This window comes from Phascolarctos cinereus, unplaced genomic scaffold, assembly GCF_003287225.1.
Source record: "Phascolarctos cinereus isolate Bilbo 61053 unplaced genomic scaffold, phaCin_HiC Scaffold_2;HRSCAF=192, whole genome shotgun sequence".
Taxonomy (NCBI): Eukaryota; Metazoa; Chordata; class Mammalia; order Diprotodontia; family Phascolarctidae; genus Phascolarctos; species Phascolarctos cinereus.
Window position 1 is genome coordinate 358751021 of NW_027555625.1, and position 27219 is coordinate 358778239.

The window sequence follows — 27219 nt, forward strand, 5'->3', positions numbered from 1 at the left end:
ATTGGAAGCAGACTCCTACCTTAACAAAGAGTTTAGAACTCAAATAATTGGCTGGGATCATGAGCAAGTAGTGCAAAAAGAATCAGACCATAGAATCTTTCTTTGGTAACAAAGAAGATCAAAACATACAACCAGAAGAAAACAACACAGTCAAAGCTCCTACTTCCAAAGCCTCCAAGAAAAATATAAATTGGTCCCAGGCCATGGAAAAACTCAAAAAGGATTTTGAGAAGCAAGTAAGAGAAGTAGAGGAAAAACTGAGAGTGATGTAAGAAAATCATGAAAAACAAGTCAACAGCTTGCTAAAGGAGACCCAAAAAAATACTGAAGAAAAAGTAGTTTTTTTAAATTAATCTATCTGTTCCACTACCCCAGCTCCACCCCAAGCATTTGTTTTTAATCCCTCAATACATAGCTACATATTTGGCAAAACAAATTCCCACATACATCATATCAAAAATGTGTGCCTCTATCTGTGTTTTAAGTTCATCTTCTTTCTATTAGGAGGTGAGTAGCATGTTCCATCTTCATTCTTTTTGATCCGTAGTTTATCATTGCGTTCATCAGAGATCTAGTACTACTGGCTTCACTTTGCATCAATTCATAAAGTTCTTCCCAGTTTCCTCTGAAATTGTCATTATTTATGGCACAATAATATTCCATTCTATTCATATACCATAATTTGTTTAGCTATCACCCAATAGACCACCTCCTTAGTTTCCAATTTTTGACTACCATGAAAAGAACTTTTATAAATATTTTTATACGTATAGATCCTTTCCCTCTTTCTTTGATTTCTTTGGGACATAGGCCCAGTAGTGGAATAGCTAGGTCAAAGGATATCCACAGTTTGGTAACTTTCTGGCAATGATTCCAAATTACTTTGCAGAATGGCTGGACTAATACACGTTTCTAAGAGTGTACTACTGTACCTGTTTTACCGCAGCCTCTCTAACCTTTGTCATTTTCCTCTTTTGTCATCTTTTCAAGTCTGATAGGTACAAGGTAGAAGCTCACAGTTGTTTTAATTTGCATTTATCTAATTACTAGTAATTTAGGGCATTTTTTATGTGATTGTTGGTAGATTGATTTTCTTCCTTTGAAAACTGGTTTCTTTTTCCTTTTTTTTTAAGCCATTTAGCTGGGAATGGCTCTTAGTCTTTCAAATTTTAATCAGTTCCTTATATATCCTTCTGTATCTTGGCAATGAGATCTTTATTAGAGAAACATGTTGCAAAGATTTTTCTTACCAGTAACCTGTTTCTCTTTGAGTTTTTACTACATTGGATTCACTTGTGCAAAATATTTACATTTTCTTCTATCCAAAATTTTCCATTTTATCTTGTGATCCTCTCTGTCATTTGTTAAGTCATGAACTTTTTCTCATCCATACATTTGAAGGGTAATTTCTTGCTTGCTTCTCTAATTTGTCGAAGTCATATATATCTTGGTATATTCTGTGAAGTGTTGCTCTAAACCTAGTTTCTTACAGACTACTGTCAAGTTTTCCCACTGCTTTTTTTTCCTTTTCTCCAAATAGTGGGTCCTTCTCCTAGTAGCTGTGAGATTATCAAACACTTTTCTCCTGCATTTGTTTTTTTCTGATGATTAATATGGATTTATTTTATATCCTGCAACTTTTCTGAAGAGATTATTAACTGCTGAAGAAGTTAATTCTTAGTTGACTTACTCTAAGTACCCCACTGTATCATCTGCAAAAGGTGATAATTTTGTTTCTTTTTTACCCAAGCTTATTCACTCAATTTTTTTTCTTATTTCTTTTCTTTGTTTTGGCAATGGGGTTAAGTGACTTGCCCAAGGTCACACAGCTAGTAAGTGTTAAGTATCTGAGGCAGAATTTGAATTCAGGTCCTCCTGACTCCAAGGCTGGAGCTCTATCCACTTCACCACCTTGCTGCCTCTAGGTATCCTTTTCAAGAATGAAGGATGAACAACAATCTCAGTTGTAGTAGCTGGCCCCCAGGGACCCAACTAGCCAGTTCCAGCAGGGCAATGCTGCTATTTCCTCCCTCTTCCTTCTTCTCCCTATTCTTCCTCCCTTCTCTTCCTCTTGTTCTTCTATCCACATGGGGAGTCATACCCTTACATGTGGGTGCTATGTCCAAAGGAATATAAATTTTAATTGCTCATGCTTCACAAGATATCTAGAGGTTTGGGGGCTAGATTTTTTTCTTCCTCATTTATTTATTCTATAATTTTTTTAAAAAACTGGGACAATTAACTCTTTTGTCTCGTGTAGTTTTCATTTATGATTTCCTGAAATGTAGCTCTAGTAAACCAGGCTTTGATAAAGCCCATTGGAATTCAAATGGAGCTACTTAACCACACCTTTAAACCCATATCACTCTGGCTCTAACTGATTAGCCAATGATAGGTCCCAGCCCAAGCCTCACCTGCTCATTGTTTAATTTGGATGGCTCAGAGTGAGTGTAAATAGCAATCGTTTCTGTTCTGGCCAGAAACTCTGAGGGTCTTCCTCTCCCAGACTGACTCTTTTGTGAAGGCAAACTAGGCCATCTTTTGCCTCAATTCTTACGTAGCCTTTAATCACTGACTGGGTGAGAACTAGGAAAGAACTTAGCTCAAAAAGCCCAAGGTCCCCCACTGCGTCTGGGGCCATCTTCAGTCATCTTGACATATATATCTTGCCACAGGACTCTGGAGGAGACAGTGAGGCCGATGACTTTACCCAGCTCTGCCTCACTTAAATCCAATTCATTTGTAAGTCAAGGCATCACCTTCCTGATATTATTGGTCCTCTACAAGAAAGAAGGACAAACAACAATAACAACAACAGTCAAGACCATATTTGTGTCATAAAAAAAAGTTTGGAAAGGTACCTTCTTTTCTTACTATTGCAGTTTACGTGGTGTTGGAATTGATCATTCTTTGAATGCCTGATAGAATTCACTTATGAACCACCTGGTCCTGGAGATTTTTTTTTTCCTTTGAGGTCATTTATGGTTTGATTTTTTTCTGATGTGTGGTTACTTAGATATTCTTTTTCTTCTTTTCTTAATGTGGGTATTTTGTATTTTTGTAAGTATCCATCTATTTCCTCTAAGTTATGTCTTATTAGAATATAATTGGACAAAATAATTTCTGGTAATTTCTTTTATTTCCCTTTTAATTGTTTTGAATTTCTCTTTTCCTTCTTCAAATTAATAGTATGGCTTTCCTCTCTTTTAAAAAAAATCAGGTTAGCTAATTTTATTTTATTATTATTTTTTAAAAGAGCTAGTTTTATCAATCTGCTTTCAATTTTTATTACTGTCTTCTTTACTTTTTAGAAATGCTACTTTGTTATTTAATTGGGAATTTGTGATTTGTTGTTATTTTAATTTTTGAAAATTGTATGCTGGATTTATTGATTTATTCCTTCTTTAGAATTGCTTTAGTTGTATCCAATACATTTTGGTTTGTTATTTCACTAATGTTGTTTTCTTTGATAACATTCTTAATATTCTTATAATTTGTTGTTTGACTAACAGTTCTTAGAATTATATTATTAAGCCTCCAAGTACTTTTAGATTCTTTCTTTAAGAATCGTTTATTGAATTATGATCAATAAACAATGTGTTTAGTATTTCTGAATTTCTATATTTCTTGGTGAGGTCTTTATAAAACACCAATATGCTATCAATTTTTGTAAAATTGCTACATACAGGTGAAAAGTATTTGTCTTCCTTTCCATTCTCATTCAGTAATTACAGATCTATCCTTTCTAATTTTTCTAAACTTCTTTCCAAATTCTTAACTTCTTCCTTGTTTACCTTTTGGTTACATTTGTCTAGATATGAAAGGGATACATTATATCCCCCATGATTATAGTTTTACAATGCTATCTATCTTTCCATCCAGTTCAATTAACTTTTACTTTAAGTATTTAGATGTTATGTTATTAGGCGCATATGTATCAAGTATTTACATTGATTTAAAAAAATCTATAATGTCTTTAAGCATAATGTAATTTCCCTGTTTATCTCTTTTTATACTCTAGTCTCTCAAAGATACTTTCTTTAAACATCATCATGATTCTCCCAGAAGCAAGCGGATGGGACCTGCACATGAGACTGTCCCCTATTATACTTTATATACTTCTAATAGTATCCCTCCAGACAAACTGGTCTACTTGTGCTTGCAACGTGGCTTGGCACTGGTCTTGGAGTGAGAAGACCAGAGTTTAAGTCTTATATCTGATAATTACTACCTGGGTGACTTGCCCAAGTCTAGGGATAATTGAAGACCTATTAACACACAGGATTATTAAATTGTTGCTAAATTGAACAAATATGCACTAAGACTCCATTATGCACAAGGCATTGGGCTAAGCATTGGGGCTACAAAAACAAATCACTTCATTCCCTCAACAAACTAAGGTTCTACTGGATGACACAACACACACACAGTTAAGGCAAGTATTTTGTAAGCTTCAATGTACTGTAAAAATATGATTTTTTTTGGTACTTTGTATCCTCTTGCTTCTAAGCTCTTGCTCTACACTTTTTAATAATAGTGGTGGTGCTTTTACATGATTTCAGTGTTGTGGTTATTCCCTTCACCAATGAAGACCACAACTCCCCTGTAACTTGGTACCTAGATTTCAAGAGCTATTAGTAAAAGACTCAGAACCTGTGAAACCTTGTCCAGTAGGTTCAGTTTTCCAAAGTGTTTTCTTTGCTACAACCCTGTGATGGTAGCACATCAAACCAGACTGTAACCTCTTCATGCTTTAGTAGAGAATCAATGAGTTGCTATGGCTAAATCAATCACCCCCTTAAGGCTATTTTTTTTTTCTGGTAATGAGTCTCTTAGCCCTTACCTAATATCTTTGTTGGCTGAATCCTAATTCATCCATGGGCTCATATTTAAAACTAATCCATTTTGGTAGGCCTTCTTACTAGTCCCCTCATTTTATAGATGAGGAAACTTGTGTTCACCTGAGTTAAGTGGAGACAGTTAGGAGGTGCAAAGGATAGAGTTGTGTCTGGAGTCAAGAAGACCTGATTTCAAATCCAGCCTCAGACACTAGCTATGTGATTCTGGGCAAGGCATTTAATTTCTATCTGTCTTAATCCCCTCATCTGTAAAGTTGGGATGATAATAGCATCTACCTCCCAGGGTTGTTGTGAGTTTAAAAAGAGAGAATATTTGTAAAGTACTTTGTAAATCTTGAAATGCTACATAAATGGTAGCTGTTATTGTTGTTATTATTATTACATAATCTGATGAGGATCACAAAGCCCTTGGACTCCAAATTCAATACTGTTTCCACTGTATTATCTGCAAAATAAAGTGGAATGGTAACCTGGAGCCAGATTATAAAGGAATACCAGGGGAGAAGAGGCTCCCCAATGTAGCCTTTAAGAATCCTACGTCTCTCCACACTATAATGAGGCACCAGAGGAGAACTTGGGCATTCTTGGGCAACTTATTAATCACTATTTGCCTCAGTTTCCTCATCTATAAAATGAGGATAATAATAGCACCTACTTTCCAGGGTTATTGTGAGGATCAAATGATATAATAATGGCAAAGCACTTAGTGTAGTGCCTGGCACACAGTAAGCACTATATAAATGTTAGCTATTATTATTATAATTCTAGAATTTATGACTGGTCTATTTCAACTGATATGAGGTTTCTTAAATTATATTGAAGTCGTTTTTATTTAAAACATAGATGTGAGTCAGCAGGGCTGCCATGAAAGCAGCAGCAGAAATCAGAGGAAAGAATTCCCAACCAAAACAAAACCAGAAATCCAAACAAACTCCAATCAGCTGTGGATATCCTTGAATTTTATTTGCCCAAGGAAAGGGGCAAATGTTAAAAAATGTTCTCAAAATATCTCAAAAATATGGCTTTAGGGCTGAGAAAATGTTCGTTCTGAGACTACAGCAAAAATAATTAACAGGGAGTTGAAGTCAAAGATAAGTAGTGATTGGAAAGAGTCCACTTATCTATAAACTACTAGGCTCTTGATACAGACAAGGTATATAAAAGAGTATTAAAAGAACTGGAAGATACTATTGGTGAGCCATTGTAAATGTGCTTTAAAGCAGTGGTATCAAACTCAAGTAGAAATGGGGGCCACTAATCTGTACATAATATCTGCAATGCTTTGCAAACCAAAAGTCAACATGCAATCCTATATTGACTTAGTTTTAAAATGTGATGTTATCTATGTTTTATTGTATTTTTGTTTATTTTGTTAAATATTTTCCAATTAGATTTTAATCAGGTTCAGCTGAGTAAGGAGTGCTGTTGTGGGCTGCTGCCCAAGGGAGGTGTGTTGATACCTCTGCTTTAAAGGACTAGTGAATAGAAGTTGTCTCACAGAAATGAAGAAAGACAAATATTACAAATTTCAATAAAAGAAATAGAGCATACAAACTATGGGCCAGAGAGCTTGTTTTCAAAACCTGGAAAAATTCTAGAACACGTTATGATCATCTAGAAGAAGCAGCAATGATTACTAAAAGACAGTGCATCTTTAACAAGAAGGATCATGACAGACTAACTGTATTTCCTTTTCTGATAGGTTAAATAAGCTGATATGTCTGGGAATGTGGTAGACGTTTTATGCCTAGATTTCAACTAAGCTCTTGGCAATGCATAAGAATATGATATTATTGTGGACAAGATGAAGAGGTATGGGCTAGATGGCTGGATAGCGAGGTGGATTTGGAACTGGTTGAATGACCTGATCCAAAGAGTAGTCATTAGTGACCCAATAATATGTCATCTTGGACAGAGGTTTCTAATGGAGAGTTCTGAGGATTTGTCCTTGGCCTTAGGCTGTTTAGCATTTTCAGTCAACGACTTGGACACATTCACAGAAGACATGCTTCTAAAAGTTTGCAAATGATGTGAAGCTGAGAATAAGAATTAACGTGTTGAATAATAGAGTCTGGGTCCAAGAAGATTTTGACAGGCCAGAGCCATGAGCCAATCTCCTGGATTAAATTTAATATAGACAAGTATATTTCTTATTTAAAAAAAATCAACTTTGAAAGCACAGGATGGATGACATGACTTGACAACAGTTTGTGTGAAAAAGACCTGGATATTCCAGTGGACTGCAAGTTAACAAGAGTCAAAAGTATGGCATGCAACCAACCCCCCCCCAAAAAAAAAAACAACCCAGATGCTTACCTGAGCTTCATTAAGAATGTCCTAATGCCTGGAAAGAGGCAGGGATAGGTCTGGAGTCAAACATTCAGTTTGAAATTTTAGGAAAGACATTGACAAAATAGAGTGTATCTAGAAAAGGATGAATAAGATGCTTAGAAGACTAGAGACTATGTTGTATGGTGAAGGATAAAAGAAAGTGAGAATAATCTAGAGGGGGAGACAGAGGTGCACACATTTAGGGTTAGGGTTAGAGTTGGAGGGGGTGAAAAGACTTGGAAAGGGCATGCAAGATATATTTAAAGTAGTGCTCCAAGAAGGATTGTTATGTAAAAGAGTGATTTGAGATTAAAAGAGTGATTGGTGATCATTTTATTTGGAGCTGCAACACATAACTAAAAACTATAACGAGGCAGATTTTGTCTGGGTTTAAGGAAAAACTTCTAACAAAATATAAGGGGGAGAGGATGCTCAGCTGGGGGTGATCAGGGAAGACTGCAAAGAAGAGGTGGTATTTGAGCTTTGAAGGAAGATGAGGAATTTGAAAGGTAGAGATGAGGAGGGAATGTACATCAGCATTAGGGACAACCTAAATAAATGTACTGGGGTGGGGGTAGGGAACAGTAGAGTAAAATTTATGAAGAAATGGGGATGTTAGTAACAATGCTGAACCTGGAGTGAAACTTGGGAGGGGCTGATAGATGTCTTCATTTGTTTTTTGAAAGACTGTAATATAGAAGAGAAATTAGACTTGATTGGCTTGGCCACAGAGTACAAAACTAGGAGCAATGAATAGAAGTCTCATTACAAGTTTTAGGGCTTAAAAAGTAGAATGGGCTGATTCAGAACATAATGGGTTCCTTTCATAGGAGGTCTTCATTCATTCAGGTCTTCATTGGATGACTGCTTGTTGGGAACCATGTAGAAGGGATTCTTGGTAAGGTTTAGGTTATATTACTTGACCTCTAAAATCTTTTCCAGTTCTGTTATTCTGTCATTTTTGGGTTACTTTCATAAGAATTATCTCTTGATAATTATGCTTTTAAATTTTAATTCCTAGACTTCTTGCAACAAGATGGTGGAGTGAGAGGTCATGAATTTGACAACTTCTTATTCTCCTCAGCTCTGTATCAATAGATAAAATAAAGTCTTCATATTAAAGCACACACATGTATATATACATACACATGTATATATACACATGTGTATACATATACGTGTCTGTGTGTTTGTCTAATAGTAGTCATCTCCAGGGCTAGGGGCAGGGAGAGAAGGAAAAAAAGGAAAAAACAAGTTACATGATTATTATATATTTAGAAGGAATAGCAAATTGTATACAATGGATTTGCAGTTTCATGTGCAATCATCTTTTTTTTCCTATTCTACTATGTTATAGAAATGATTGCTTTATTTCTTAAGTTCAGAAAAAAAAAAACCCACCAACACACACACCTTTGGGAAAGAAAGTAAAGCAGGAGAATTACCAAAGTACCTTAAAAGATTATAGCCTTTCAGATAAATATCACAGGATAATAGCTTTAGATCTGGAAGAGAACTTTGATGGCATCAATGAGAAATAAAATTCTCAGTGTGTGAAGAAAATCAGCAGAAGCTGCAGGAAATATAGGAAAACAAGGTAAAGAGACATGTTACTTGGAAAAAAAGGCTTGAAGCCTATATGCACAGGTGATAGAAGAGAGTGCTCAGGACAATTGTTGAAGCATGACTCCATCACCTGAAAAACATGAATAAAATAAAAATGTAGATTTTTTTTCCCAGAAAAAAATTACTCTAGAAAAAATTTGAGAAATATAAAATCAAGAAATAGATTATACCTCAGGAGAATTTACTGGATAATCTTAGAGAGATTTATCAGATCCAACTCACAATGTAATATTGCCACCAAACTATATATACAGCTTTATTGAGAAAGAGATGACTTTAGAAGTGACTAAAAAAAATCAATAAGAATTTCTAATTCAAATTGCATGGGATTATTTACCTGTCAGGAAGCACAGAAAAGTTAGAATGTGATTTAAAGAAAGTCAAGGTAAATCTGACTTTGCCACAGAATCTTCCACCCTACCAAATAATATTCAAAGATAAAAACTATACTTTTGATTATCATATTTTAAAAAATGTTTTTAGAGGAAAAATAACCACACTGGGATGAAATCTATTATTCAAATTAGGAAGAGAATCAATCTTCAGGTAGGGATATATGTGAAGCAGCAGCAAGCAGCAAGTAATATGACCTTCAAAATTCTGAATTCCTGAATCAGTAGAAGAGGATTCTATATAAATGTTACACAGGGTTAACAAAACAACAGTGAGGATATTATCACATAAAGTTTTCACAAAGGATAGGAAAAAATGGATTGGGGATTTATTATGAATGTTACTCAAATGAAACAAAAAAGAGGTTATTATCATCTTTTTTCATCTCAAGTGATCAGGGGAAGGTATAAACAGAATTTGGGATGGGGATCTCACATCATTGTTTCCTAGGAGGAGTAAAATGGCAGTGGAGTGGGGAAATCTTAAGCTGATTTCAAAGGCTGAGGGAGTTGGCTTGGAATGGGTGTTAGAGCAATGTTAGTATTAGTACACCTCATCAATCATGTTATTTTAAGAAAATGCCAAGAAAACAAAGGATTTTACTTAAAAAGGCCCAAAAAGGACATTTTTGACTGGCAACTAAAAGTCACAAATAGACTTGAGGAGGGAGGGAAAGAGATCCAATAAATATAAAAAAGTAAACATAATTATAGTAACAACCACAAAAAAGGAAGAGAAGCTTAAGGAGAAGAAATCACAGATTGTGAGTTTTGTAAATATTGAACAAACAAGGTTGTTGGAGAGGAAGAGAGAGAGGAGAATAGGTAACCTCCACAGAGTAACAGTCCTATATAGGACAATGGAAAGGGGAAGGAAATAAGAGAGGGAAAGATTACAAAGAAAAAAAATCCTCTGGTTAGCTGAGTCAATCTAGTACTGTGGATGTGTGTTGGGATAATTGTGTTTGTTTATAAAGACAGTGTGGAGGGAAGGGAAGGTGTAAACACTTTAAAAACGTGGAGGTAATTGAATAATCTAGAAAAGATTTAGCACTACAAGTGTGTGTTGAGGTGAATGTATATACATAAGACTGGGCTTTGGTTAATTAGAGGCATTTCTCTCTAATTAGGTTCATTTTGTTATACTTGTTAAAGACATTCTTTTAAAGATTATCTTTAAAGATAAATATGTTAGAGTATGAGGGAATTTAGAGACTAAAGAAAGAACAAATAAGAAAGGGCTATGTATCAAAGAAAATTCTAGAATAAACAGAAAGGGAAGAGAACAAGGGAATGAAATCCTTTTTTAGAAAAAAGGTGCAGAAAATGTAATAAAAAGACGAACAGATATCACAAAGCTCATCCTCGTTATTTTCGAGATGAGGAACCTGAGATCACTGCTTGAGGTCCCACAAATAGTAAAGTAAGAGAGTGAGATTTCATCCAGGGTTCCCTGGTTCTAAATCTAGGCCTCTTTTCCATTGTGCTAAGGAAACTAGAGCTTTTGTCTTTTTCTTGGTCTCTTCAGATTCTAGCACAAAGTTTTGCACATAGTAAGTGCTTAATCCATCTTTGTGGAACTAAATTGAATTATATTACCCTAGAGTAGTGGTTCTAAACCATTTTTGTGTCATGAAATGCTTTGACTGAGTGATGAAGCCTGTGGACTCCTCAGAATAATGTTTGAAAATGTATAAAATAAAATGCATAATACTTAAGAAGAAACCAATTATATTGAAATGCAGCTATATAAAAATATATTTTATTATTTTTAGGCAATTGGGGTTAAGTGACTTGCCCAGGGTCACACAGCTAGTAAGTATCCAGTGTCTGGTTTGAGGCCAGATTTGAACTCAGGTTCTCCTGACCTTTTAAAACTTAAAAAAAAATTATTATGAACTTAACCATCAGCAAGAATTTCAAAGAACAAATAGATTAAAAATATAAATGGCTATCTAATATCTCTCCTGGTCTACTCATTCAACTTGTACTTGCAAGTAGGTCTCTAGAAGATGGCTGATGACCTCAGGTTAATCCTGATGATTTTTGTGGGTTTATTTTATATCCTGCAACTTTACTGAAATTATTTATATTAAGATTTAGTTAAATCTATAGGAGTCTCTAAGTAAACCACCATGTCAACTGTACATAGCATTAATTTTGTTTGATTTTTGCCTGTGCTTATTCCCTCAATTTCTTTTCATTCTCTCTTATTACTATAGCTAGCATTTCTAGAATTTTGTTAAATGATAGTGCTGACTGTGGACATCCTTATTTTCTCCATTACAGATAATGCCAAGCTTTTGGTTTTGATTAAATGCTATCTATCAAATAATGGAAAGTTCCATTTATGCCAAGGATTGCTAATTAAAAAAAAAACAAACCTTAAATGTGTATAATAATTTGTCCAAAGCCTTTTCTGCTTCTATTATTATAATGCTGTGATTTCTTTTGGTTTTGTTTTTAATATTGTTCATTGTTTTCATACTCTTTCTAATGCTGAACCAAACCTTCATTCCTGGGTATGAATTCAACCTCATACTATTGTATAACCTTTTAAATATCTTGTAGCCTCTGTGTTAATATTTTATTCTGCTTTTTAAATATTAGCAACATTCATATTAGCAATATTGGTCAATAGCTTTCTTTCCCTGCTTCATCTTTTCTTGGTTTGAGTATTAGGTTTTTATTTATGTCATTCAAGGAGTTTGGTAGAATGCTGAATTGATCTGGTTTTTTAAAAAATAATTACTTATATTTAATTTGACTGTCCTTTGAATAGCTTGTTAGAAGTACCTATAAATTTATATGGTCCCAGTGGTTTTTCTTTAGGAGTTCCTTTATGGTTTGTTAATTTTTTTTTGTCTGAGATTGGACAATTTAAATTTTGTCTTTCTAATTCTTTTCAGTTGGGTTTTTTTTTTCAGTTTTGTCTGACATTTTGTCTGACATTGTCTGACATGATCACGTTTGGGGTTTTCTTGGCAAAGATACTAGAGTGGTTTGCCATTTCCTTTTCAACCTCATTTTACAGATGAGGAAACTGAGGCAAACAGGGTTGAGTAAGTGTCAGAGGTCAGATTTGAACCCAGGAAGAGGAATCTTCCTGATTCCAGGATTGGCACTTTATCTACTGTGCCATCAAGCTGCCCACAATAATGCTATAAATCTGGTGCTATGTGAAATTCTAGTTATTATTATTATTGAAGAATGTGTTTAACATTTCTGCTCTTCTGCATTTGTTTCTGAGGTTTTTATGCCCTAGCAATTTTGTAAATTTTTTGTAAAGTGAGGCCAACAGTACAGATAGTCAATGGGCTGGGCTTAGAATTAGCTAGGAGGAGAATACCAGATTGGATTGCCTCCAGGAAATTTTAAAGCTCCTTTACTGATACCAAGCTTCCGATGAAATCAAAGGTCTCTATTTTTAATAAATACCTGTATTCTTCCTGTGTTGCTATATGGCAACAAGACATGGAATACCACTATCTATTAAGGATTAAAAATAAATATCTCAGTCAGTCAATAGACCTTTATTAAGCACCAACTACGGTCCAGGCACTGTGCTAAGCACTGGAAAATAATGTAAAGGCACATAATGTGTATAAATAGGGTGCAAGATATTACCAGTGAGGAACTCATTGAATAAATTAAAATAAAAAAATAAAATTGAACTCAAAGAATAGGAATAAAAGACATAATCAAAGAATTATATAATAGGAAAAGAAGATTGACTAACCAGGTGACAAGAATGAACATCCATTGATAGTAGGAGAAAAGGAAGAAGTTCTCCCACCTGTTGGGTGGACCTCCTGTGATGGACTCACTGGGGAATATGGACTAGAGTTACCAAGGATGTGTAGACATGATGGATTTGACTCAGTTCTGCATTATCTCTCTTAACATCCAGGAGTCAGGCTCTGTCTCTTGTCAGTGGTCACGTTCTCCTTCAAGAAGAGCTGTGGTAGTTGTAGCGGACACCTCTCATAGGCACTGACTAAAGGAACCAGGAACTTCCAACCTTTCTCTAACTCCTGAGGTTGCCTCCAAAGCTAGAAATGTCCATCTCAGAATTGCTTTTTTGGTTACCTATACTCAGGTAATTTAACATAATGCAGAAGGGGCAGCCAGAGAGTTCAGGCTCAAGCTTACTTCTCTGAGCCTCTGATCTAGCTGCCGTATATGGATAGTGACCAATTTTTTTTTTTTTTGGTCCAGGAACCCCCACAGAAGTCCCAGGAAGAGAGAAAAGACAGAAAAGATGAATCCCAGAGTCCTGAAGAGCTTTGGTAAGTGGGTGGTTCATACTGGCTTAGTAAATAATCCTCTTTGATGTAGCTTCCTTTCCTCCCAACCCTCTCTGTAGTAATCATGAGGAAAGGGCAAGAAACAAGGGACCGTTCAGGGTTTGCCATCCTGTGACTCGCTCTGTGCACACCTGTGTCTCAAAAAGTGTTCAGCAATGAGCCAGAATACATATGTCCCATTGGAAGTGGCCCAGTGCATTCATCTGTTTTTTCTCATTACAAAAACCTATCTGATAGGTTTGAGATGGGGAAAATACTTTGCGCTCCTAAAAGTGCCACAGAAATGAAAGTTATTTTTATGTAAAGTGCAACAGAAATGTGAGTTATTGTTGGTATATGATAACTTGATAAGTTCCTGGGCTTTCTGTAATCCTAGTCTCAGGACTGTACCTATACTAGGACATCTGGGAATATTGTTCTATTTGGGCCCGTGAAGCCCCAGTTGGAAGCTCTTTCCATCACTTAGTTAAAGCTCAAACAATAAAGTGATTGTGATCAAACTGGTTTTAATATTTACTCCAATGATAGATGATGACTCATTCATGCCTGCCTACCCTGTCCGACTCTTGTCCGTGTTTTCCTATTAGTTTATCATGGGAGGTTCAACTGAAGTGCTGAAAGTCTTCTTCACTTCTTCATGATATTATGATGATACCAGCAGCTGTTTACATTTTATGTACCCAGAACCTTTTCTGGAGGTCCATAAATGTATTTCTGCATGTGGCCTGGTATGGACTTCTTTGATTTAAGAGACTTGAATGGAATGAATTAAATACTGATTTAGTTTGGTCAGTTTGGAGATATTGTGATGTGTTGGTTTGATTCCAGCCTAATAGTTTAAGAAAATATTCAGGCTTAGTTTGGGTTTAAATCAGTTCATTAGTTTTTTTTTTAATGAAAAACAAAAAAGACGTCCATTGAATTCATGCTTCAGTAATAAACTAATATTTGGGGTCAGTCCAGTGGCCAGTCAATTAGTGTGGTTTGCTCTGGGTTTTAGTTCATGGATCTGTTTGGTTCAGATTCCTGCTTTCATTTTTAATGCTTATGATTCCCCTGGTATAAAGAAAAGAGTGTTGTACTTAGAATCAAGAGACCTGGTTTCAAATCCCATACATGACACTTACTGTGATTACAGTAAAATTACTCTTCTTCTCTGAGCCTCAGTTTCCTCATTACTCACCCTCTCAGTCAGGTCCATGTGGTTGTCATGTTGTCACATCCTAGAATCACAGGGTCCTAGAGCTAAAAGTAATGTTAGCAATCTTCTTGTTCAAGTCCCTTCTTTCAGAATGATGGAAGCTGAAGGGCAGAGAGGGGAAATGTGTTGTTTAAGGTCTTACAGGAAATAACAATAGGAGAACTGGTTTTTGAACCCAGGACTTAAGCTGCAAAATTCAGGCTCTTTTATTTCTTTATTTTGTGGTCATTTTGTTTTTGTGGTTTTGTCCAGACTATTGACTTCATGGAATTCCCAGAGAATAAATGCTGTCTTTCAATTCAGATCAGTAACTGCTGGACAACTTAGGGTCTTAAGAAGCTGCCAGGAGCACTGAGAGGTCAGGTAACTTGACCAGGGTCACACAGCCAGCGTGTGCTAGTGGTGGGATTTGAACTCATGATGCCCTGACTCTGAGGCCAGCTCTCTATCCACATTATCTCTCCTAGAGCTCTTTTCCATAGCTCCATGCCATAATGTATATAGAAGCCCTTGACATCTATAAGAGAATATGGATGGGAATCAGTCAGGATGGGTGAATATGAATGAATTGGCGTCTGTAACAAAACCAGTGGGACCATAGAGCCATTTGATTGTTTGAATGTGAGTTACTATTACTATAGTATTATATCCTGCGTTAGCTTTTTTTTTTCTTTTCAGTTAAAGCAGCTCACAAGGACTGGCCTCTGATGCATGAAATGTCTGATTAATAACAATGGGAGGATCACTTAACGATGACGAAAATGTGAAGTTTTTGAAGAGAGGGCCTTCGATTTAATGGAGATAAAGTCAGACTCCCATGCCTCATCATGGCATGGAGTAATCTAGGGTTCTCAAAGTTCTCTGCCAGTGCTATGGCATAGGGCAAGCTATGGTGAGTTCTATCCAAGCTAGAAATACTTCCAGTCTGGTCCTCACAACAGATTGTCTGAAGGCCAGCCTGGTTAAGTACAGAGCGGTACATCACCAGCAGGCTGGGTACCGGTGATGAATTCTATGGCCATGGCAACCTATGAGACAAAGGAAAATGTAAAGTAGCCCTCAGAAAGGATGGATGGAGGTAGAGGAAGAGAGCCCTAATAATGACACAGCTTACACAATTTTATATCTGTAAACATTAGGAGAGACAGTGAAGCATAGTAGACAGCAAGCCAGCTTTGGAATGAAGCCGACCTATTTATATTCAAGCCTCACTTCTGACACACGCTAGCTGTGTGATCCTGCACAAATACCTTAACTTCTTAGTCTTTTAGCCAATTTCATTTTTAATTGATTTTTTATAATTAACAAGAATATCTTTTCTCTTACACCACTCTCACTTTATTCAGCACCCATTTATACAAGTCTCAGATTTCTCTGAAACTGGCTTCTTCAGCCATTTCTTATCACCTAACAAAGACTGTAAAATACATAGAATATATGTATATATAAAAGTGTATATATATATATATATATAAATGTGTGTGTATATATATGTGTGTGTGTGTGTGTATGTATATATGTATATGTGTGTGTGTGTGTGTGTGTGTGTGTGTGTGTATATATATATATATATATATATGCCAACCTGTATTGGTAAAGGAAAATGATAAATTTTCTTATCGAGTAGTTCTATTTTAGCTAGTAAACATTTGATCTCTTTGCCCAGAAGAGAAATAAGGAAGTTTTGGATAACACTGGTTTAGAATATTGTTTTAAAAATTTTATGAGAAAGGATGGTACATGATTATGATCAGTATTTTCTCATAAAACACAGAGAAGTAGTAAGAGAAAACAAACTTACAGGAAAACTTGAAGAAAGATCCAATTAAGCCAAATTTTCCTGAGAACAAAGTTGAAGGAAGACAATAAACAGAGGAAAATGGAAAAGATCAGTCATGATTACTATAACAAATTATTCTCTCCATCAGTGATAGTAAATGAAATCCTAACTTCACAGTCACCAGGGTGCTGCTTGAGGAAAGAGAAATGTTGCTAAAGAAAAGAAATATGAGAATCACTGTTCAGTTAGATCAAGTGTACACAGAGGAGATATGTGCTGGGAACGACATAATTTTGAGGGTGCTAAGGGATCAGTACTCAAAATATCTGAAAGACAGAAGGCTTGGGTAAAAAATCATAACTTATTACTGACAAAAAATAAGAGAAGAAATATCAGCAACTCCCATCTCATATACCTACTTATACATCTCCAAAGAATCATGATAATAATTATCTATGTACATATGAAGGGCATCTTGAAGAAAGTATGAGAAGGGAATAGACAGGATTTAAGAAATGACATTCTTCAGCAGTGCACATCTTTACAATCATATGCTTGTTTTGAAGGTACAGAGAATACAAGATCCCACTGTACTTATTTTTTATTAACTACATGAAGAAAGTAATTGACATGGGAGAGTAAGATGCTACCTAAAAGGCTCTCTGGCAATAAGATATCTCCAGTGCATATGCTAAAATTATGTAGGATTCCTTGAAAGATGCAACAAGAGAGGTAACTTTGTTTAATACCTCTTATGTTATAAACATCCAACAAGAAATAAGAGATTTTTCCCTATCAAAGCTGTCTGCTACCGACAAGGATAAAGTCGAGCAGAGTCAATCAGTCTCTCTCTCTCTCTCTGTCTCACTCTCTCTCTCTCCCCGTCTTGTTCCCTCCCTTCCCCCTCTCTCTGTCTCTATGTCTATGTACATATATAATGTGTATACACACACACACACACACACACACACACATATATACACACACACACACACACATATATAATGTATATATACATGTTTTTTTCCCTGGAAAAATCTAAATATTAAAGAGATGATTGGCCAACTTGGAAAAGAGGGAATGGTGATTACATAGGACCAGCATGGCTTCATCAGGAACAGATCATGCCAGACTAAGCCAGCTTTCCTTTTTGTCACGGTTACTAAACTAGTAAATAAGGAGGGAATGCTATGAATATATTTTAATGTAAGAAGGGATAGAGGATATCATCTTCCTTCTATCCCCAAACTTAGCCAATTTAATCAACTAATATGAAATGTGATGACATTTTAAATGTATAAACGAAATAGGTTTATGCACTGTGTTCCTTTTATGAAGTGTAAACTTCTTTGATTAGACCAGTAAGGGAATAGCATTGACTAATAAAACAAACTAACCAAATATCTGGGGTCTTTCAATAGCTGGAGGAATTTCAGCAGTTGTCATTGCTGTGCTTATAAACATTTAACAACCGGCTTAACTGGCCCTCTGAAAAAAGGGTATGTACCCACGACACACTTTTAAGTTTAATCTCCATTATTAAAATTATCTCCATCACTTTTTAAGTCTAGGCAATCAACAAAACAATAAATCAAGCTCTGATTTGGAGCATTTGCCAATTTCTAAGATGTAAATGCTTACACTTAAAATTCGGTAACCATCTCTCATGAACTGGTTAAAGCTGCCTCCTAGCAATTGTCCGGTCTGCTGTCATTTATGGAGTTCTGGATGAAGTCCCACAGCCTATGCCAGATACTCATGGGGAAGGGGCAGGGGAGAAAATTGAACTCTAAGGGAGTCTTACACTCTTTCACCCTCTTTCTGAGTATGTCATCAGATAGAGAGTGAACTAATAGTAGATCATCCATCTGGAAGCAGAGATAGATTGATGAGGAGTCACTCAAAAAAAGGTACAAGTTTTGGAGAGTATGACCCTTTATGATAGAAGGAGGTACAGGATGTGATTTCAAGGAAAGGGTCTATCCTAAGCGGTCCACTCAGAAGAGACCTACACCAAGGAGGAGCTTCATGATTGTACCACCAAGGGAGAAAGGACTTCTTGCATCAGGAGCTGTGAGTTATCCTTTGCCTAACCTGTATTGTGTACCTCGCTATAGATAAAAGAGTTTGACCCAGCCGTCTAAATGGGAAAAAACAAGTGGATGAAGAACGCCTATTGTCCAGAGTATTTAAAAAGGCTCACCTTTGGGGCAGCTAGGTAGCACAATGGATAGAGAACCGGCCCTGCAGTCAGGAGGACCTGAGTTCAAATCCGGCCTCAGATATGTAACACTCACTAGTTGTGGGACTCTGGGCAAGTCACTTAACCCCAATTGCCTCACAAAAAAAAGATGCTTCTTTAGCTTGACATGCCTTCCTGCCAGGGATGAGTGTGTAGATGGATGAATTGGAGGGTAAGGGGAAAAGGGAATGGGAGATAGAGGGGCCTGGGGCACATTGTAAAATGTATAGGCAAGGATGCTGCATGCAACTGAATCAATGCAGGATCCTTGCTCAATATCCTTTTTATGCTACTGTTAGGTAAACTTAATGTTGTTAAATGTTAGCTGGCCTACCTGCCTGAAATTCTCTCCCTCTTAACCTCTAATTTCTTCAAATCTCGGCTAAAATTCCATTTTCTGCAAGAAGTCTTTACTTCCTCTGTCTCCACAATTCTAGTGTCTTCCCTCTGTGATAAATTTCAATGTATCCTGTCCAGGGGTGTGCTGGAGAAAGCTTGTACCTGCTTGAAAGAGCAGAGTGTTAAATTTTCAGCGTGAGCACCTCCACCTCAGAAAACAGCAAATGCTACAAATCAGGGCTTGACTTATTGTTGTGTTGATTGTCTAGACCAAGAAGGTGATGGAGAAAATGTTAATAGTGAAGATTAAATTTAAAGGTGTATCTTGTATACTATCTATCTATCTTATCCTCTGCCATCCTCTTTTCCTTTTGCCTTCAATCTTTCCCAACAGAAGGGTCTTTTCTAATGAGTCCCTTCTTCTCATAATGTGGGCAAAGTATTTACGGTTTAGCTTCAGTATCTGACCTTCCAGCAAACAGCCTGGATTAATTTCTTCAAGTATCGATTGATTTGTTCTCATTTCTATCCAAGGGACTCTCAAAAGTCTTCTCCAGCACCTCAAGCTTAAAGCATCAATTATGTGATGCTCAGCTTTTCTTCTAGTCCAACTCTCACAGCCATGCAATGCTACTGGAAAAACCATAGCTTTGATTATACAGACCTTTGATGCTAAGGTGATCTCTGCTTTTTAGTATGCTATCCAAATTTGCCATGGCTTTCCTTCCAAGGAGCAAGTGTCTTTTAGTTTCATGGTTCCATCTGCAGTGATCTTTTGAGCCCAAGAATATAAAATCTGATACTGCTTCCATTTCTTCTTCCTCTATTTGCCAGGAAGTGATGACAGCACTCGCCATACTCTATTTTTTTTTTATGTTAAACTTCAAGCCAGCTCTTGTGCTGTCCTCTTTCATCTTCATCAAGAGGCTTCTTAATTCTTCTTTACTTTCTGCCAGCAGAGGAGTATCATCTGCATATCTGAGATTATTGATATTTCTGTGGGCAACCTTAATTCCAGCTTTTGATCCATCCATCCTGGCATTTCACATGATGTACTCTACATATGAGTTAAATAAAAAAGGTTACATACTTATCATACTCCTTTTCCAATCTTAAACCAATAAGCTGTTCCATGTTTGGTTCTAGCTGTTGCTTGTTGACCTGCATATAGGTTCCTCAGGAGAAAAGATGATTTAGTACTCTTATCTCTTTGAAGACTTGCCACATTTTGTCATGATTGACACAAAGACTTTAGTGTAGTCAGTGGAGAAGTATATGTTTTTCTGGAATTCCTTTGCTTTCTCCATAATCCAGCAAATGTTGGCAATTTGGTCTCTCATTCCTCTGCCTCTGAAAATCACCCTGTTCCACTGGCAATTCTTGGTTCACATTGCTGAAGCTTAGCTTGCTGGCATGTAAAATGAGTACAGTTGTTTGTAATTTGGTCATATCTTGGCATTGCCCTTCTTTAGGATTAGGATATAAACTGATCTTTTCCAATTCAGTGGCTACTGTTGTGTTTTCCAAATTTGCTGGCACATTGAGTACAGCACTTTACCAGCATCATCTTTTAGGGTTTTAAATAGCTCAGCTGGAATTCCATCACTTCCGCTAGCCTTATTGTTAGCAGTGTTTCCCAAGGCCCATTTGACTTCTCTCTCCAGGATGTCTGGCTCTAGATCAGAAACCACACTATCATGGTTATTGGGGATGTTAAGATCTTTCTTGTATAGTTCTTTTGTGTATTCTTGCCACCTCTTCTTAATGTCTTCGGTTTCTGTTAAATCCCTATGATTTTTTATCATGTTCATTTTTGCATTTTTGATATCCCTTGATATTTCTAATTTTTTTGAAGAGATCACTTGTCTTTCTAATTTTATCGTTTTCTTCTATTTCTTTGAATTGCTCATTTAAGAAAACCTTATTTTTCCTTGCTATTCTCTGGAATTCTGCATTCAGTTGGGAATATTTTTCCCTTTTCCCTTTCCTTTTCTTTTTTCCCTCAGCTGTTTGTAAAGCCTTATCAGATAGCCATTTTGCTTTCTTGCTCTTCTTTTTTCTTTAGAATGTTTTGTTGTTGCTGCCTCCTGTACAATATCATGAACCTCTGCCCATAGTTATTCAGGCACTCTATCTACCAGATCTAATCCCTTAAATATATTCATCACCTCCACTTCATATTCATAAGGGATGTAATTTAAGTCATACCTATATAATCTGATGATTTTACCTACTTTCTTCAATATAAGTTTGAATCTTGCAATAAAAAGCTCATAACCGGAGCCACAGGCAACTCTAGGTCTTGTTTTAACTGACTGTATAGAGCTTCTTTATCTTTGGCTGCAAAGTATATAATCAATCTGATTTCAATATTGAATATCTGGTGATGTCCATGTGTAGTCACCTTTTGGGTTGTTGAAAAAGTGTGTTATAACCAGTGAGTTATCTTGACAAAACTGTCTTAGTCTCTGCTCTGTTTCATTTTGTACCCTCAGCCCAAACTTGCCTGTTATTCTAATTATCTTTTGATTTCCTGCTTTAGTGTTCCAATCTCCCATGATGAATATGACATCTTTTTTTTTTTTTGGTGTTGTTTCTAGAAGGTCTTCATAGAGTCAACTTTAGCCTTTTTTGTATCAGTGGTTGGAGCATAGACTTGTATTACTGTGATATTGAATGGTTTGCTTTGAATTTGAACAGATATCATTTGATTATATTTGAGATTATACCCCACTACTGCTTTTCTCACACTTTTATTAACTATGAGGGTTACTCTGTAGCATATGTAGTGATCACCTGAATTATATTCACCAATTCCCATACATTTACGTTCATTAACAACCAAAATATTGATGTTCAAATTTTTCATCTCCTATTTGACCACATCTAGCTTTCCTTGGTTCATAGATCTTACCTTCCAGGCTCCTATGCAATATCATTCTGTACAGCACTGGACTTTCTGTTCATCACCAGACGCAACTGCAGCTGAGTTTCCTTTTAGCTTTGGCCTAGTCACTTCATTAATCCTGGAGCTACTTGTAGTTGTCCCCCAGTCTTCCCAAGTAGTGTTGGACACCTTCTACCCTGAGGGGCTCATCTTCTGATGTCATCTCTTTTATCATTTTAGTACTGTCCCTGGAGTTTTCTTGGCAAAGATACTGGAGTGGTTTGCCATCTCCTTCTCTAGTGTCACCTTTTGTCATCCTTTGGCTGGACAGTCTGATTCAAAGTAGAGTTATTAATGGTTCAATTGCAATGTGGCAGGAGGTCTCCTCTGGAACACTCCAAGGATATGTTCTTTGCTCTATGTATCAGTGACTTGGATAAAGGCATGCTCATCAAATTTGTCTATAACATGGCTAGAAAGAATAAATAACACCTTGGATGTCAGAGTTAGTAGCCAAAGAAATCTTGACAAGTTTAAGGATTATTTTTAATCTCATAAGATGAAATTCAGTAGGAATAAATGTGAAGTCTTTCACTTGGGTACAAAAAGTCAGTTTCATAAAAACAATACGAGAAAGGTATGGACAGATAGCAGTTGTTCTGGGAAAGGATCTGGGGGTTTTAGTGAGCTGTAAGCTTAATGAGTCATAATGTAAAGTGGCAGCCAAGGAAGTTAATTTGATTTTGGTCTGTATTAAGAAAGATATACCTTCTAGGAATAGGAACATGATAATCCCTCAGTACGCTGGGACTGTCTTTGTGAGAACTTGTCTAGAAGACAATGTGAGAGATGAACTCTCAGAAGTGAAGCCTCCTCAAAGGTCAATAGTTCTTGTTAATAGTTCTTCATTATTGCTTTCAAAATCCTTCCCTGCTGAGACCCTGTTTTTAAGCACAGAACAGAAAGAATAAGCCCTGCCCCCAACCTGAACTGCTTGCCCTTAGCTTCCCACATTTTCTTGTCTCTGGGATAAGGGGGAAGGGGGTTAGGGAGGGGAAATTGCAGTAAATTTCGGTTTCCTAGGAATTACCTAACTCATGGGAATTCAGCCCTAAACCCCCTCCTGATCACCACACCACTGCTATGTCAGCATTAGGTTTACTAAATAAGGACATGTATGTTTGGATTGGCTATACCCTGTTTCCTTGTTCTTTGTCTTTGAATTTTCGCTCCTAGAATGTAAACCCACCTCCCCAGCCAATGGGAGTAAGGAATAGTGGTGGGTGGAGGTTTTTTTTTTTCCATTAGGGTACATAATCTCATTTTGCTTCCTGTGCCTTGCCTATCTTCTCCTGGAAGTGTACTGGGGGAGCAGATGCCACTTCTCACAAGATTGTAATAAAAAGTAACTTTTGCTTCCACCTTGAGAAGTCTCTGAGTTTAACTGATTTAGAGGTGCTGTCCCACACAACAATATTCAAGTCAGGACTATACTTTTTTGGTTGTTGTTTAAAAGGACATTGATGTGCTTCAGGGGGCCCAGAGGAAGGTAACCAGGGTGGTGAAGGAAATAGAGATATTTAGCTAGGAGAGGAGAAGGCTCAGGATGATATGATAGATATCTTTAAGTGTTTGAAGGTCAGAGATTAGACTTATTCTATGTGACCTCAGAGTGCAAAATCAGAAGCAATAGGTAGAACTTTCAATGGGGCAAGCTAAAAAAATTAGAGTATCCAAAAGCAGAATGATTTGCTTTGAGAGGTGGTGGATTGCTCCATCCTCAGAGGGCGTACGCAGAACTTGGAAGGGCACTGGTTGGTGGTGTTAATAGTGCAGATTTCTTTCTTGTGTGGGTTAGACTAGATGGTCACTCAAGTGTCTTCTGACTCTTAAATTCTGAAATTCTCTGAACAATAGTAAGTGAAAGCCGAAAGGTTGAGGCAAAAAACAGTGCAAAGTCAAAGTCAAAAGCAGTGCAAAGAACAAAATAACTCAATATCAACCAAAAAGCTTATAACAAAGGCTTAATGAAGACAAACTTAACAAAGGAGAGAGAGGCGCAAAGAATGTAGATGCAGAAAATTTCTGATTGTCTATGTGATTGATTAAAAGAAATTCAAAACAAAGAAAATACCAATTTGATCAAATGTGAAAAGGAAAACTTGCATAACATTAATGGCCGGAGAGGATTCCATCCCACCTGAGGCCAAACTCCCAGAGAATGTTAATAACCATGACACAATAGGTACCTCCACCTTCTTTCTTCTTCCTCTCTTTACTACTCAGCTTCTCACCTCATTATTCTGTTCAAAGTTATCAATGATCTCTTACTTGCCAAATCTAGTAGTTTTCTTGGTGCCCATCCATCTCGATATCTTTGCAGCCTTTGACATGGTTGATCGCCCTTTTCTCCTTGTAACTTTCTTCCCTTTAGGTGTCCAGGACACTTCTCTATCCTGGTTCTCCCACCTGTCTGACTTCTCAGTTTCCTTTGCTGTATCTTTGTTCAGATCATTCCAGCTATAGGAGTCCTCTAGGAATCTGTCCTGGGCCTCTTCTCTTCTTCCTCAATACTTTTCACTTGGTGATATCACCTTCGACAAATTGAACTATCATCTTTCTAATAGTTCTCAGATCTATTTATCCAGTCCTAACCTGTCTCTTAACTCCTAGACTCAAATCTCCAACTGCTTGTTAGGAATGTTAAACTGGACATCTCTGACATCTCAAACTCAATGTATCCCAAACTAAACTCATTATCTTTCTCCCCAAATCCTCCACCCTTTCAAACTTCACTATTGCTGTCAAGGGGCCCACTATCCTCCTAGTCACCCAGGCTTACAACCTAGAGGCCATCCTCCGCTCCTTACTTTCTTTTCATTCCTCTAGGCTCCCCCATATTTAATCTGTTGCCAAAGACTTTCAACTTTGCCTTTCTAACATTTCTCATATATACACTCTTCTTTCTGCTGACTGCCACCTTGGTGCAGGTCCTCATTACCTCATGCCTGAACCACAGATGGTTCTTACTTTATGTAGGTATGTAATTGCTGCAGACCTCTATATAAAGTGATTTTTTTCATAATGACAATTTTCCTGAGGACATGGGGAAAGGAGGAAGGGAGAGAGGAAGAAAAGGGGGGATACCCATGGAAAGAAGGCCAGTACACAGTTCAAGGATATATTGGAGCTAGGTACAGAGAAGTGAGACCAGGGGGAGGAACCTAGGGCTAACCACATGGGAGCCTGATCAGAACTGAGAGGATGAACATGTGATGAGCAGACATATGGAGGCCAGACACAGATATAGCCAGGAGAGGACAGAAATGTGGGGGCCAGAGACCAACATGCAGTACCTGAGCAGTGACAGACAGAAGATAGAAATGTTGTGGTCGGGCAGGCAGGTGGGCAGAGAAGGGCAAAGGTTTTCTCTGTTGGAGCAGGAGGTCTTGATGGGGATGGGATCTGAACACCTGAAAGGAAAAGAGCATATCTTCGGGATCTGGACCCCAAAAAAGAAAATCCAAATATCTGGCATTTGCCTGAGGCTATAATCACTCAACCAGCCTTTCATTTTGGCTATGCCTGATCTCCCAATTCTGTTAGGTTGCCTCCCAGTGGCCTCTGGCCACTTCCCACCCTTAATCCTATCTAGACTTCATCCTCCCTTGGCCAAGCAGTCCAGGTCCCTGGCTGGCCTCTCCCATCCAGATCCTCCTTAGACCCCTCCTCCAGTCACCCCAAACTACTTGGCCACTCCTAGATCCCTCCCACAGTCTTTCTGTACAAGGTGCTCAGATTCATTAAGAGTCTAGCCAAGGACTCAGATTTTTAAAATCTGACCTGCCAGCATTAGTGATACAAATGCTTAGATTCCTTAACAGTCTAGCCAATATGGCAGATCTTTAATAAACCTTGTCTTTGTCTGAAAGAAGGCTTGGTTCAAATTCATTCAGACAGGACCCATGTGTTGTGATTTTGGGGTCCCAGTTCCCCTAAACCTTTAAACCTCAACAGTCTCAAGCCAGCAAAATGTTGAAAGAGAAGCATCCAACAAATGGCTGAGTCATGTTGATTTGTTTATTGAAATGGAAGAGCTTATTATAGCCATCCAGTATCACATCATTGATACTAGAAATTACAGAGAGGTTAGCCTTAGGGCCTCCACATTCATAGACCAATGCAGAACTTACAGTAAAATGGTGTTGCTGTTCATTCATTTTAGTCCTGTCTGACCTTCATGACCCCATTTGGGTTTTTTCTTGGCAAAAATACTGGAGTGGTTTGCCATTTCCTTCTCCAGCTCATTTTATAGTTGAGGAAACTGAGGCAAACCGGGTTATGACTTGCCCAGGGTCACATAGCTAGTAAGTGCCTGAGGCCAGATTTGAATTCAGGAAGATGAATCTTCTTGATTCTAGGCCTGGCACTCTATCCTCTGTGCCACCCAACTGCTCAGTAAAATGATGGGGATTGTACAATAATAACTATAGATTGCAAAAATTTAGTGCCTACTAGATACTTAGAAAGACACAATCAGGTGGCTAGAATTAAAGATAGTCTGTGGGTTTTTCTTACCATACAACATAGCCTTGTATTGTATTTTTGAATTTACCATAATTTTTTTTTTTAAAGAGAAATTCCTTGTCTGGTGTCTCTGAGTTGCATAGAGGTGACCTTCTACGGGGATGCTAGAGGAGCACATTTTCTTGTGGAAGGAAAAGCAATGAGTATAATCCTGGAACTAGATTCCTTTTTTTTTTGTTAATATGAAGACCGATCTAACCAAGTGTGTGTGGGGGGCCATATTGTCAAAGGTATGGACATAAGGTGATGAATTTTCTCAGCCAAAAAACCTCATGAACACCAACTATTAAATTGTGAAGGAGTTGTGACCTGTGTTGGTGGGGGCAGGACCCACACTGATGAATCTCCAGATTAAAAAGTCATCCCTTAAGATGCAGCTCAAGCACCATCTTCTCTATGAAATATATCTTGATTGCCCCCAACAGTGTCTTCCCTGTCTCCCAGACTACAACATATTTAGTTGCTTTGTATTTATTCACCTTATATTTATGCTGTTTTTGTTGTTTTGTTTGTCCCTCTTTTTCAAAGAGGACCAGTGACATCACAGGGTGATATCTTGACTTGCTTGTGAATTGGATTTAAGTGAGGTAGAGTTGTGCAAAGTCTTCAGCCTCGCCCTCTCTTTCTGAGTCACTGAAGTCCAGTGGCAGGACAAAAGCCAAGATATT

General features: G+C 37.2%; 1 long non-coding RNA gene across 1 annotated transcript in view; it reads left to right on the top strand.

Annotated features, from left to right (window-relative positions):
• The window catches only part of LOC110222385 (uncharacterized), a 129751-nt gene that overhangs the window by 7092 nt on the left and 95440 nt on the right, over positions 1-27219 (top strand). Inside the window, exon 2 of the long non-coding RNA XR_013484373.1 lies at positions 13427-13497. This is a non-coding gene — a long non-coding RNA (uncharacterized LOC110222385). The remainder of the gene's footprint in view (positions 1-13426; positions 13498-27219) is intronic.